The 15,566-nt window shown below is 49.9% G+C and overlaps 1 protein-coding gene across 2 annotated transcripts in view; it reads right to left on the bottom strand.

Annotated features, from left to right (window-relative positions):
- LOC142565924 (mambaquaretin-1-like) overlaps positions 1-15,566 on the bottom strand; it is a 28,483-nt gene that overhangs the window by 8,976 nt on the left and 3,941 nt on the right. The gene's annotated exons all lie outside the window — the stretch shown is intronic.

The raw sequence follows: 15,566 nt of genomic DNA on the forward strand, positions 1-15,566 counted from the left end.
TTAAAATAAACAAGTTGTTTCGTTGATACCTGTCGACTCATGCTTTGCCGGGACCTTCGGATGCTTGCAGTTGTACCCCAGGCCGCCAGGCCAACGCTACCCTTGGGGCTTGCGACCCAGGTACAACCACGGGCGTCAGCGCCGAATTCACAACCGACCGCGCCAGTGTCGCGGATCCAAATATCTGGTGGCAGCGGTGGGATCGCCTCCGACTTCAAACATCTGGTTGCCAGCGGTGAGATCGCCTACGACTTCAAACAACAGTCTGCCAGCGGTGAGATCGCGACAACGGAGGCCAGCAGCAAAGAGATGCAGTTGACTGTATGCTGAGCAGCTCAACGACGATCCGGGAGCAGTGCAACGAGCCCTGTGTGACGACTGGTTGCCTGCAGCGGAACGACTGCGCGGAACTCTTGACTGCGAGGTTTGGTGAGTGCGGGACTTTCTTCTTCTGAGCTTTGCCAGGCTTTTGTTAGTGTCAGAAACAGAGCTGGTAATTGTGGTTGTCGTTGCTGCCGGGTTAGTTTGCGGCAAGACAATAGTAAGCAGTAGAGAAAGCAGCATTCAGAGCAGCCATGGATTTGAAGTCGTTGCGCAAACCGAAATTGTTGGAGCTTGCAAGAGAGTTGGGTCTGGATGTCTCAGACAAACTCAGAAAACCAGAACTGATAAAGGCTATTCTTGAGTTAGAGGCTGAGGATGACGAGCTGTCGGAATGCCTTGAGACTATTGAAGAGAGGGAGACTGCAAAAAGAGAAGAGCGCGAACGTAAAGAACAGAAAGAGCGAGAGCAACAAGAGAAAAAAGAAGAGCGTGACCGTCAACACGCTTTGGAAATGAAGCGTCTCGAGATAGAGATGGAACGCGCTCGTAATGGAAGTCAGGCACACGGTGCAGGAGAACGCGTATTGTTCAAAATGACTGACCTGATGCGGCCGTTTAAGCTTGGAGAGGACATTGGTTTGTTCCTGGTTAACTTTGAGCGAACGTGCGAGAAGCAGGGGTTCTCTCGGGAAACGTGGCCACAGCGCTTGCTCACTTTGTTACCCGGCGAGGCGGCCGACGTAGTCGCTCGCTTGGATAGAGAGGAAGCAGAGGATTTCGACAAAGTAAAATCGAGTCTGCTAAAAAAGTACCGGCTGTCTGCGGAAGCGTTCCGTCGGAAGTTTCGGGAAAATGAGAAAGGCAAAAGTGAGTCATATACAGAGTTTGCGTATAGGCTTATGTCGAACATGCAGGAGTGGCTCAAAGAAGAGAAAGCGTTTGGTGACCACGATAAAGTTCTGCAGTGTTTCGGGCTAGAACAGTTTTATAGTCGGTTACCGGAGAACGTGCGATACTGGGTCTTGGATAGGCCAGACGTGAGTACGGTGGCTAGAGCCGCTGAGCTAGCCGAGGAGTTTGTGACGCGTCGAGCTCGCGGAGCTAAGGACGGTCAAAAGGGTGAATTTGGCTCGAAGTTTGAGAGGCCGAAGTTCACGCCCATGAGATTAAAGGGGGACACGCGTAGTGCGGATGCGAGCGAAAGCAGTCCGACCAAACGTAAAGAGACGGCGGCAGCCAAACGCAGAAAGCGGTTCGAGATGAGGCGAGCGCGCTTGTGTTATACGTGCCAGAAGCCGGGTCACTTTTCGGCGCAGTGTCCGGAAACAACACCAAAAGTTGTGTTTTTTTCAATAGGCAGCACTGACGAGAACATGAAGCTTCTCGAGCCTTACATGCGAGACCTCCTCGTGAACGGGAAAGAGTGCCGAGTGCTTCGCGATTCCGCAGCTACGATGGATGTAGTTCACCCGTCTTACGTAGAACCCCATATGTTCACGGGCGAGTGCGCATGGATCAAGCAAGCCGTGGAAGCTCATAGCGTGTGTCTGCCAGTAGCAAAGGTGCTTATTGAAGGACCTTTCGGAGCGCTTGAGACAGAGGCGGCAGTGTCATCTATGCTGCCACCCCAGTACCCGTACCTATTTTCAAACAGGTCCGATCACCTCCTGCGCGAGAAGGGGCTTTTGTTTGGTGAAGCTAGTGTTCAGGCCTTAACCAGATCGAAGGTTCGGGAGCTCGCTGCAAAGGCGGTAGTTGCGGGGCCGACGTTATCAAACAACGAAAAAGGGTCAGAGGCGCAGCAAGCTGATATTCAGAGCACGCCCGAACTGAATAAACTTGAGTCTGTAACGTTAAAGGCGCCAGATACTGGAGAGGAAAATCCCGACGCGGGAAAGTTAGAAGAGCTATCTACTGATTTGCTCATCGCGCCTACGTCAGACGGACTTGATAGGTTGCTAAAAGTCAGCCGGACGGCTTTGATAGCCGAGCAAAAAAAGGATGGCAGCCTGGAAAACGTGCGCTGCAATGTCAAAGAAGGTATCGCCAGGAAAACTGCGCGTTTTGTGGAAAGAGGTGGAGTCCTGTACCGGAAGTATCTAGACCGCCGAGGAGTGGAGTTCGATCAGCTGGTCGTGCCTCAATGCTATCGTCAGGATCTGTTGCGCTTGTCACATGGGGGTTCGTGGTCCGGACACCTAGGAGTTAAGAAAACTAAGGACCGTCTCTTGCAAGAGTACTATTGGCCAGGGTGTTTTCGGGACGCAGACCATTTCGTGAGGACATGTGACACTTGTCAGCGGGTGGGCAAACCAGGGGACAAATCGAGGGCGCCGTTGAAATTGGTACCTATCATTACGGAGCCTTTTAGACGGCTCGTTATTGATACAGTGGGACCTCTGCCGGTAACAGCCACGGGGTACAGACACATTTTGACTGTGATCTGCCCAGCGACAAAGTTCCCTGAAGCAGTGCCGCTTAAAGAACTCAGCTCAGTTGAGATAGTTAATGCACTACTGTCCATATTTGCGCGAGTTGGTTTTCCTGCAGAAATTCAATCAGATCAGGGCACAGTGTTTACTAGCGCTTTGACGACAACTTTTCTCGAAAGGTGTGGGGTAAAGCTGCTACACAGCTCAGTGTACCACCCACAGTCGAATTCCGTTGAGAAGCTCCACTCCGTCATGAAGCGCGTGTTGAGAGCCTTGTGTATTGAACATCAAACTGACTGGGAGCTGTGTCTGCCTGGGGTGATGTTTGCTTTAAGGACCGCGCCGCATGCGGCTACGGGGTTTTCGCCAGCTGAACTGGTGTACGGTCGCTCGCTTCGATCTCCGCTTCGCATGCTTCGAGAATCATGGGAAGGTAGGGGCGACGACCCAGTCGTGGTGGAGTACGTGCTTAAGCTCCTCGAACGCTTAAGAAGGGCACAGGAGTTGTCAGGTGAAGCAATGACAAAGGCCCAGCAGAGGGCCAAGGTTTATTATGATCGGACAGCCAGGGCCCGTCGTTTTGAGGTTGGCGATGAGGTCATGATATTGCGCACATCGCTAAACAACAAACTAGACGTGCAGTGGGAGGGCCCAGCGCGAATTGTTCAGAAACTGTCGGACGTTAACTACGTGGTAAGTCTGCCAGGAAAGCGGAAAGCACAGCAAGTTTACCACTGTAATCTGCTCAAACCTTATAGACAAAGGGAAGCAGTGGTGTGCATGATGGTAAACGTTCCTGAAGAGCTTCCGGTCGAGCTTCCGGGACTAGGCTCAGTGACGAACAGGGAAGACACCGGTCAAGTCATTAGTGACCTTATCAGTAAAGCACCGCTGTCGCCTGAGCAGAAAACCGAACTACACCAGCTATTACGAGAGTTTCAAGGTCTGTTCTCTGAGAGGCCTGGTAGGACTTCTGTACTTACTCATGATATTGAACTTACCTCCCCAGAGCCAGTACGATCCAAGGCGTATCGGGTGTCACCCCGCCAGAGCGATATTATGGAGGCTGAGGTAAAGAAAATGCTACAGCTCGGTGTTATTGAGGCAGGTGAGAGTGATTATACCTCCCCTTTGATTTTAGTTGAGGTACCGGGCAAGGAACCTCGTCCTTGCGTCGACTACCGCAGGCTTAATTCCATCACTAAGGATCAAATTTATCCGATCCCTAACATCGAGGAGCGCCTTGAGAAAGTTAGTAGCGCTCAGTTTATTTCCACCCTAGATCTTGTCAGGGGTTATTGGCAGGTTCCACTTACAGAAGAGGCTAGTAGGTATGCGGCGTTCATTTCACCAATGGGAACATTCCGTCCTAAAGTGTTGAGTTTTGGTTTGAAGAACGCGCCATACTGTTTTTCAAGTCTCATGGATAAAGTGTTGCGGGGACAGCAAGAATTCGCTTTACCGTATCTAGACGACGTAGCGATATTCTCCGCATCCTGGTCTGAGCATATGACACACTTGCGGGCAGTGCTAACCCGCCTGCGCGAAGCAGGCTTGACAGTAAAGGCTCCTAAGTGCCAGTTAGCACAGGCCGAGGTTGTCTACCTCGGTCACGTGATTGGTCAGGGTCGTCGCCGCCCCTCTGAAATAAAAGTGGCCGCTGTGCGAGACTTTCCGCAACCGCGCACAAAGACCGATATTCGGTCGTTCTTAGGTGTCGCCGGCTACTATCAGAGGTACATCCCTAGGTACTCTGATATCGCGGCTCCCCTGACGGATGCTCTAAGAAAGACAGAGCCTCAAACAGTCGTCTGGGACGAGACAAAGGAAAGAGCTTTTAGCGCCCTAAAGAGTGCCCTAACAAGCCAGCCTGTGCTACGATCGCCAGACTATACAAAAGGGTTCATTGTTCAGTGCGATGCTAGTGAGCGAGGCATGGGCGTTGTACTGTGCCAACGGGAAAATGGAGAAGTAGAACACCCCGTCCTGTATGCTAGTCGTAAGCTGACCAGTCGTGAGCAGGCGTATAGCGCCACCGAGAAAGAGTGTGCATGTCTCGTGTGGGCCGTTCAGAAATTGTCATGCTATCTAGCCGGCTCGAGGTTTATCATTGAGACAGATCACTGCCCTCTCCAATGGCTGCAGACCATCTCTCCCAAAAATGGCCGCCTCCTGCGCTGGAGCCTCGCTTTACAACAATATTCCTTTGAGGTGCGTTACAAAAAGGGGAGTCTCAACGGTAACGCCGATGGCTTAAGTCGAAGCCCCTAACGTAGGAATCAGCCTCAAAATTGTTTGTTACTGATGTTTTTCTTCCTGAGGCAGGATTTTTTTTTAACATATTGCTTTTGTTTAGTGTTTCAAAGTGATGATATGCTTTCTAGTGCAATTTTTCAATTTGTGGACGCGTTCTGAGTGATGCTAGACTACTGTAAGGAACTAGGCAGTGGTATAAAAAGGGGAAAGAGCCTGGCAGGGCTTAGTGAGGGTTGTGCCGTGCTTGCTGACTGAGCGGTTGAGTTTTCAGCGTAGTTCTAACGCTTGCCGGGAACGAGAACAAAAATGTGAACTCTCCCGAAGTCACTTTGCAGTGTCCCGTGCGAACCTGAACGAGAGAACGAGGCCTTCTCTGTGCGCTGCGCTCAAGAAACGTCAAGGGACGCCCGACTTCGGTTATGAGCATCATCGAGCGACATCCCTCCGGACAGCGGATGCAGTCCCCTGTCCATCGGGATCTCCTTTCCCCGGCGGGGCGGTCTGTTGCGTTTCGCCTGCGACACGTGGTTTTGCCGGCGCGACGGCGGCGGGGCGGCGGACATTTTGGCCCGATCGTCGTCACCGCAACACTCATCGCCAGGTGTTTCCAGGCGCGTCTGCGGCGATGCGACCGCCTAGGGATCTCGTTCCAGTCATTGTGCCCGAAACAGGCGATGCCAAAGCAGGGACCATCTTCTCGTTACAGTCATTGTGTCCGACCGGCAGCGCCACGACAGTGTGCTGCGCAGCGCCACGACCAGGTGCTACGAGATCGTGCGCAGCGCCACGACATGGTGCTACGGCATCGCTACGACAGTGTGCGTCACCATTAGCCCATTGTACATTCACGTGCTCGTCTTTTGAGGGGTTCCTTCTTGCCCTCAACTGCGAGAGTATAAAAACAGCTGCCCCCGGACGCCAGGGAGGGCTCCGATTTCTTCCGTTGAGTGAAGTGCTCTCCCGTCTCTCTACTTCGGTCAAACCTGACCGCCAACTCTTTGCGATGTTAAAATAAACAAGTTGTTTCGTTGATACCTGTCGACTCATGCTTTGCCGGGACCTTCGGATGCTTGCAGTTGTACCCCAGGCCGCCAGGCCAACGCTACCCTTGGGGCTTGCGACCCAGGTACAACCACGGGCGTCAGCGCCGAATTCACAACCGACCGCGCCAGTGTCGCGGATCCAAATAGCTGTGTGCACAAAACAATGACTTCTGGAACGTAGTAGTGCAGGAACGGTGCGGCATGACTCTGTTCGGATGGCCTGTGCGTGTTGTTCAATGCAGTGGTTGGATGAGCTGGCTGTCTCATGGAAAAAACTTGTGATAAAGGCAGAGGCGTGAAATACAGCGATGGGAAGCGAGAGAAGGCAGTTGTAACTGAATTCACCTGGCATTCATTTGGCAACTGCGGCCAATAAATCATGGCAAAGTGGGCGCCAACATGTGTTCACAAGGGGCGAACGTTCATAAAATTTCCTTCAAGCAAGTGTTATTCATGCTTCTCCAAAGCCTTTCCTATCGTCTTCTCATTCGCCACTACACTGGCAGGGACAAACGTTAGCCAGCGTGACACTGAACGGGGCAAAACCGTGTTGTTTGGCAAAGCACCACCGTGGTTGATCAGCATAGTTGCTCGAGAGCAGTCTTACAGGAGAGAACGCTTTCGATTCCAGGCCTCTGGTCTCGTAAAGCCCTGCTTGGCTAAGAATAGTTCGTAGCAACGTGCGCCACACAATCGTCCTGTATAGCAGCGAATGCGCCAGCTAGTGATATGTAAATAACGAAAACGTTTATCAATCAAAGCCCTCACTGCGCAACGAGTCGAACGTGCACAAATAAATAATGTCGCCTTAGTCACGCCCTGTGCATCTTTCTTTATAGTGATGACAACTATACCTTGATATCGCCCTCTCTCTTAATATATTTTGCACAATGATTACACCTATATGCAAAGCAGTTGTATGAAGCACGAAATCACTTTAGCTTCCGTTGTCGGCAACCTTCAAGTGACCTTGGGCCACGACCGTTACCCGGGGAAGCTGAGAGAACAAAACGAGATCCTATTCGGATCGCCAGACACAAATTCGGAAAATGCTATCTCTGTCCCTCAGCCCTTTGTACAGGACCGCATTACATACGCTAGTTACTGCCCAAACAAGTTACAAAAATATTGTTTTCGAGTTTTTCCTAACGCTTCTTAGCAATATCACTCAAGGTGTAGCTCCTAGTACGCCGAAGTTTTATTTGTCATTTCTAATAGCGACGTTCAAAAGGCAGATACAGGGCATCATACACTTCAATGTCATCTTTTGGCGCTGAGACAGGGTTGCCTCTGCTCTTTTGAACGCCAGCGGTCCGTGACTCCGCGGCGCGGGTTTTGCGCCACCTCGAGAGATGGCGCCACGTAGCGTGGCGCCTCCTTCAGGCACTTCTAGCTGGGCAGTGCGCTATGTCTCCCTGGCGTCCTTCACTGCCTGTCGTGCTGCCTTCAGCCGGTTTTCTTCTTCAAGCTGGATAGCGTCCATACAGACCAGTGCACAGTATGGCGTGGTGCGGTGTGGTGGGCGGTGCCTTTGCGAACATGCACTACACCCATTTTAAGATTGTGGCTGGTATAATCTCCAACTTATCTGCTTTGCCGGTTGCCATTTCATGCTTACATATACTCACGATTACAGAAGAGTCAGCAATTTTTTGCGTCTTGCACTGCCATCTTTTTTTTTTTTTAGTAGGACCTGTCCGCCAATCTTTCTCTCTTGTTAAGGCTGAAAAACAAAGCATGCTTTATAGAAAGCGCCAGTGGCGTAGCTAGGTCGTCTGGCACCCTGGGCCCATAGATCTTCTGTCACCCCCCCCCCCGCCCCCCGGGTGTAGTCGAGGAAGGCGAGGATATCGACAATTTCCGGGTTTCAGCACCAGTACAGCCGCCTTGGATACCGCGCACGTCTCCCGGGTCCCCCTCTCCTTTGCTTTCTTTCCCAGAGATGGCGAATGCAGCAGGTATACACGCTGTTTTTTTCTGCGCCAAATAACACAGGGTGACTCAGAAGGGTTTGGGCGCTGCACTGATAACTTGGGATAAGCGCATGTGCGCATCTTCGGTCAGACTGTAAGGCTTGGCAGCCAATACAAATGCGGCATCGTGGCAAATACGGCTGACGTCACAAGTAACAAAAAATATCTTTATATCGTTTTATTTACCAATTTTAGCGGCAACATTGCATTTGCAAAATTGAAGGCCGACCTTCATATCTTGCCCAACAACCACTTCACAAAAATCCTCGTAGGCACTATATGGCGCGCAGTATTTTGGCTGTGGGCAGCCCTGAACGAAAACGGAAATTAAATTGTGTGTCAGTGACGCTGACCTCCTCACCATATTAGAAAAACGGCATACGCCACCTGCCTCCCTACTGCACGGGCGTCAATGCTATGACAATTACGAGTTCTGTTCATTGTGATCAATAAAGCCTTGTTTTTATTTGTTGCTATACGGACAAACGTGATTATCCGAGCTGCGGTACCACCAAAAGATTGGGAACAGAATAGAGCACGCTTCGCGATGATTCTTGGCGTCACCATAAAAAAAAAAAAAAAGACCGCGATGAAGCCCGTGCCAGCGAAAGCTTGCACTAGTGTTGGTCTGCACTCGCAATGGAGAGGATCAACGTCACTGGTCCACTATTTCATATTTCTTTCGCTGCTGCCATATACTGGGCGCCGCCCGCAGTGCCAAAGTACTGTAGGTTGTAGCACCCAAAATGATTTTATTTAAGAAGTTCTTGTTGAGTTAATAATATGATTTTGAGTCCTCAATTCTCGAATTGAAGTGCTTCCTCTATAAGTACTAATTAAGGGATTATTAAGGACATGATTATTACTTATCTGCCATATTTTTCGCCCTACCGAGTTCCTAGTAATCACAAAAACATAACTTCATAGAATCTGGATCGGGAAATATCCTCACAAAATTCACCTTCTTTTTATAAAATTCTGTGCAGCTGATACAGACACTGTACTTGTAACATGAAGTCACGCAACAACAAAAGTTTTCTGAAACTTTCGAGGGTAAGAAGGAAAGCGTGAAACATAACGGCAGGTTTCGCAGCGACTTCTCGGAGCGAGCGGGAGAGGGGAAGTAAAAGCGAGCCGAGCATCGCGGCGCGCAACTACAGCCTATCGAGTCATACGCCGCAAAACTCTTCGGCCAAACCGAGTCTGAAGACGATCTAGAGAATCCCATTCGCGACTTTTGACGGCCTCACTTATGCAACGTCGCTCTCAACGAACGCTTCGCCGTAAACGCGAGCGCCGGGCGCGCTGGTTGAACGCCCACTTGCTGCTGTCTTTGTTCGCTGCGCGTTCTGAACGGAAGAGGGACCCAAGAGTCTCAACGCCTTACAACGCCTGACTGTACGTTTAGCGACGCCTGCCCCCGCACCCCACATGAAACGTTCCGCTAAGGCGAGTAGTTTAGCGACCATTTCGCGAATGAAATTTTTTTAGCCCGCACATTCGTGCAATTATTTCGTGGGGTGTTGATAGAGCTGCAGCTGACAATTCTGCGGTGCAACGCATCGGGTGCATGAGCTCGGGCTACTGGATACCGGAGCATTCTTTGCCATTTGCGCCCAGTCAAGCCGGCGGAAAGAGGGGTGTCTTCAGGCGTATGACACCCCCCACCCCCACCCCCACAGGCCACTTGAGGCCAGGGCCCCCCCCCCCCCCCCTGTTGCAACGTCACTGGAAAGCGCTTAGTCAACGCCGTAAACAGCCGCCAAGGATCAACGACATTCACACGCGTCTGTAGATATTTTATGCCTAATGTCGAACTCATCGTAACCGTCGATAGTAAATAGCTACCGACTCGCAATAAAACAGCATTTTTCTTCAATTACGGGCTAAAGCCATTACTACAGGCCATCCCGCGCTAGAAAAAAAAAAGGCTAAGTTTTATCATTGTCTCGCCAGTGCAACTTTCGTGCTGCTTCGTTAGCTGGAAAGTTTCTAGGGACTCTGCAGACACATGATGTCCACTGGAAGGTTATAGAATTATACACTTCACTAGCTACGATAACTTTCTTAAGGGTTGATATAGGAAACTGGGTGTTCATCTTGTTGACCTCTGGTCGTTTTCTTTCTCTCTATCTCTCCCTTCTATCTCCTGACCAGTTGAACACAAATCTATTTTTTTTTTAGCATTACTTCTATAGAGTGTTCAGAGGGGAATATGTGGTGTGTAATTCGGCAGATAATAACTGGCCCTTTATATTCTCATTTAAGTTTTTGCGCTAAACTTGTTCCTAAGAGTCGATGTGCGCGAATCGTGGTGCTCGATATCACATTAGTGAAGGCGCACTTCACCGTTGTGAAGCTCTTGTGAATTCGGCCCCAGATGCAGAAAAGCTTGGGCGCCGGCACAGCGTAGTTGACTAGACATAAGTTGGGATCGACAAACGTCAACCAAGGAACGTGCCCCAAGTACTCGGCTCCTGTGGCAACGTCAGATGTTCGACGCTTGCTTTGGCTGTGCCCTGGAACGCGGGACGTCAGACTTAAGATTTTCAGAAAGGCTGGACTGAGGCCAGACGCACCCACCACCCGTTGGGTGACGGACTATAAGTTTGCAGAGACATTGCTGCAATTCCTGCACGATGCAGAGTTGGAAGTTTCCATTTCCCAATAATATTTGGGGTTTTACGTGCCAAAACCACTTTCTGATTATGAGGCACGCCGTAGTGGAGGACTCCGGAAATTTTGACCACCTGGGGTTCTTTAACGTGCACCTAAATCTAAGCACACGGGTGTTTTCGCATTTCGCCCCCATCGAAATGCGGCCGCCGTGGCCGGGATTCGATCCCGCGACCTCGTGCTCAGCAGCCCAACACCATAGCCACTGAGCAACCACGGCGGGTTCCATTTCCCATATGCCTCGCGGCGAATCCTCCCGAAATAAAAGAATATCTGTGTATATGCTGCAAAGATATGGAGGCAAAGAATTAGAGGCATACGCCGCTAGCCTCCTCCGCCTTTTTTAGGAAATAAATTATTTATTTCTCTCTATCCCTCAGAGCTGAGCGTATACGTTGCTTCACGCCTGGTACTTGACGCGACCACATGGAAACGATAGGTGAAATTGCTGTCGACCCTGCATACAAAATAGCTGGTGCATTGCGCGTGCGCATCGCTGCCGACGCTATTCCTCAGGAATGCTAAGGTGCTTTTGTCGTACGCAGAGCTGCCTGCGTCCGCTGTCTACCTCCTCATTAACTGTAGAGATATAGTGTCCACCACTTAGACCCTCCACTTGAGCCAGTCCCATGTTTTATTAAACTAATACGTTTTGCGGCCACCATTACTTAACAATCGGCCACGCTTAGTCGCCGAATACCCGTCAGGCTGCTGATATGCACGCCTCTGCGCTAAACCCGCAGGTCGCCGGTGATGCTGCGCTCGCGGCTCGCATAACGCGTTTCTCTCCCACGCTCTTCTTAGCGCAGGATCCAGCGCCGCTGGTGGCGCAATCAGAGACGTGGCCGCGCGTAGCCTTGACGCGCGCAAGGATAACGGGTCCGGCGCTTCACCGGCCGCCAGTGCCGTCATGGCCTTCGGCGCCTATCTCGCCATCAATACGCGCCAGGGGTTGTGTGCACTCCTCCCGGACGACGGCATTCCCTGTCCCACTTATCAAGCGAAACAAAGACTGCACGACCAGGTGCCGGCCCTTCAAGACCGCTTCGGCGGTCGGGTTCCAGAAAGATCGCCCACAAGGAGCGTCGCGGTGGCGTGCGTGCCATGTTGATGGGCCGCCCTGTGACCTCCGCGACGACGTCTCTCCGCGCTGTCGAGAAAGTTCATCCCACCTATCCCCGGGCTCGCCGCTCGACGTGCCAGTGTTTTGCTTCGCTTTATGCGCGTCGACTGCGCGTGTCGAAGATAACGCGAAGACCAGTTTCGCTGGAAGCTCGTGTAGAGCATGCGCACCACGGCTCGCCGTGTAAATATCGCCGTTGCGTGCGACTCGGTGCCGCAACTGCTTTAACTGCATGCGACTGCACGATGAGGAGAGCTTTTTTTTTTTTTTTTTTTGTCCTGCGAAACTGTCGGAATAGGCACGTTCCGTGTCGCAAATGAACGCACAGAAGGAGACGCTTCAGCACGACTTAGCTGATACATTGCACCTGGTGCAAAAGAATGTGACTATAGATGTGAACAGGAAGAGAGTGCTAGACCTCAACTGATGCTTTATAGAAATCGATGCACGGACGACAGGCGTGGTATGCGCCTGTCAGCGTGTCAGAGAGCCGTTGGTTAGCCCATATTACGCCTGTCGAGCATGTATTCTTTTCACCAGAACTTGAGTTCGGGGCAAGCGATCTATCCTGTCCACCTCTCTTTTACGGTCATGTTGAGTTAGGTACAATGTATCATCTATGATTAAATTGCGTCAACTGGCGCAACTTCCTGCCCTTTAGCAGCGCTGCTTCAGCGCGCCGTCGATGGGACTCAAGTTCGATATAGGTTTCACTAAACGACAGCCAATGTAAAGCTGAAGAAATACAAAAAAGAAAGAAAAGGAAACCTTACACGCGGGTCGGAAGCCGCAATTTACTCAAATAGCGGGCGAGCCTTTGCTTATTATAAACTTGATTACATTTTCCACTTGTTCTATTTGATGAGTGGTTTCTGCGTCGCCCATCTATTTTCAATTTATTGTTTCTTTCTATCGCACCATTCAGGAAAGGAATACACTGCACCTGAAGCCGTCGCTTCCGTTTCTCGTAATGCATTTTCTGAGGCGATAACCTCACCCAGCAATCAACAACGTTGAATCGCAAGTAGGCTGTTCCCCTTCTTCCCACTTCTCATTTTCTTTGTCATTGTTTCTGGCAACACTGTTAAAAAATTGGTGTGTTCTTCGTGTGGTGCTTTTTTTTCCTTCGTTATTCTTGTTTACATATTTTATGCCAGCAAGTTATGTATTCTCTACTTGTGAGCGAATTTTTTTCTGTCAGCAATTAAATAATAACGGCCCGGCCTCAAGCAGTTAGGGTGGATGCATGTATCTTGCACGCTGACGAGAACATGAGGCTGCCAGCAAGAACGCTGGGATACACTGAAATGAGTCCCATCCCCCATGGCCACGCATTTCGCTACAGTTACTTTTCCCAATGCAATACTCTTTAAATGTAGGAAAGAAGAAATGCCGTCAAAGTATTATTCTCTATTAAGGACATCTCCTTTTTCGTCGCATACGGCCAGCTTTATCAGACACTTGCACTTCTGAAATAAGCTAGTCTCCCTCTAGCTTTTCTTCTGCGTCGTACGCCACCTCGTCCGTATCAGCGTTAGCACTGACTTCCCCCAAGATTGCGTTAATGCGGGAAGATGGAAACCTGGCTGCCTGATAAAAAAAAAAAAAAAAACATGTCCACCAGGCATCACGTGGTGCAGGGTATGGCGTAAGCCGAGATGGTGAGCGCCGGCGGCCACGCGCAGCGATCTTATTGTCCAGCCAATCACGCCCTAATGGTCGGTGGGATGCGAATGAAAAGAAAATGCACGAAGTTATATCTACCTGTGATGGTTCGCTAAAAAATATGCAGCCAAGTTTCTTCCCAAATTTAACCGATCGGTGTCATTTATGTTTAAGTGAAAGCCTATTATAAAGCCTATTAAAAGCCTATTATAAAGAAAGCCTATTAATAAAGATATGCATTGCGTTTCGACGAGGAGTTCCTAGATCACCAAGAGTCACTTCTTTGACTGACGTTGGGACAATACTGTAGCAAACTAGAGCAAGAATGTAATGTTCAGTAGCGCATGCAGTTATTCAAACGCTGCCATTCGTTAGGATGCCGTCTGCCCCTGATTTCGCCGTGCCTGACGTAGGTCTTGTGGCATTCAAACGACACGAGTGCTAAGATATCGAATAACGTATGCTTTCACCGGAAAACAAAAGGCACAAAATCGCGACAATGATTTCCGTGTCGAGCATGTACTTGGTGATATATCTGTCGTGAGAATTTACGCTCGATTTGTTCTTTGGCTCATTTGACTAACGGCAGCGCCACATGCTGCAACGGCGCGACCAGCCCGACGTAGAGGGGCAGGCAGCATGCGATACCACCAGTTCCGCGTCGGGACCCGCCAGAGTAAATAGCAGCTTATCAGCAGAGCGGCTGAGGAGAAAGAAGTAATACACGCCGTATACGCCCCATCAGGGGTTTATCTTATCGAAAAGGGGATCCACGATGCACGTATGCCTTCGATTATTGCGTAGTAAAGTGATGCAAAGCTTACCTTTGGTGCTTACTGTTCATGACCACGTGCCCGTGAGAGCAATTTTATGAGATGTAGTAAAGCAGAAAGGACACGTTTGCAAGACAGTGCAAAGACTAACAATATCGTGCAAAAGCTGAACCGATCCCAACAAAGTCTAAGATTCAGACAGTGTAAGCGGTCGAATTGAGAATGCTGAGTATAGGCTGTGCGAGGTAATGAGGAAAGAGGGCTACGTCCGAGGCATCTCCAAAGTCGTTGACATCAGAGCCCCAGTCCCAGAGAGAAATTGGTTTAAACTACGTAATGAGAAGAGTTGATAGCTATGCTGGCAATTACGATTGATTCTGATGGCAGGCGGAAAAGAGGTCGATCCGAGATGCCGCGACAATATCAAACGAGATTCCAGCGTCAACAAGCTGAGGAAGTGTGATCAGGTGGTATAAAACAAAATGAGACAACTTCATCGAAAGAGGCGACCACACATAGTATAGGACATAGCTGACAGCGTACGATTTCTGTTGCCTAATGGTTGGTTTAGCTCTGTGCCATAAGATATACCTAAATCTTCTAATAATCTATCAATAAAAATGTGCAAATTGTAACAAATGTCACCCTTTCTAGGTTTCTTACGCATCATGTTGAAAATAATTTATCATATACATGATAAAGAAACACTACATTGTCGATTACAAGTTAGACTGCAGATCGTTCATAGCCTAAAAAAAAATTATGGGGTTTAACGTGCCAAAAACCCTTTCTGAATATGAATCACACCGTAGTGGAGGACTCCGGAAATTTCAACCACCTGGGGTTCTTTAACGTGCACCTAAATCTAAGTACACGGGTGTTTTCGCATTTCGCCACATCGAAATACGGCCACCGTGGCCGGGATTCGATCCCGCGACCTCGTGCTCAGCAGCCCAACACCATAGCCACTGAGCAACCATGGCGGGTTGTTCATAGCCTCGGCGAATACAAAATAAACTCACCTACATGTGTTAGTGCCGTCGTGCATAAACAATTCGGCGTGTCGAAAGGTTAACTGCTCAAACATCCCTGGTGCGCTGAGGACGCACTAAGAGAGGCTGCTTTTCGTATAGATCGCAATTAGGCAAGGTTCTGCGATAACGAAGCGCATTGATGCGCTGCGACTGCGTTTCGGCGGCCTCGGAACCTAAGGTGATAACCCAACACAAACAGAATCTTGGAAATGTAATGCGCTAAAGCAAACGTAAGTGGGATAAGCAGTCGGCAAGACGCAAGATCAG

The sequence above is a fragment of the Dermacentor variabilis genome, unplaced genomic scaffold, assembly GCF_050947875.1.
Source record: "Dermacentor variabilis isolate Ectoservices unplaced genomic scaffold, ASM5094787v1 scaffold_12, whole genome shotgun sequence".
Taxonomy (NCBI): Eukaryota; Metazoa; Arthropoda; class Arachnida; order Ixodida; family Ixodidae; genus Dermacentor; species Dermacentor variabilis.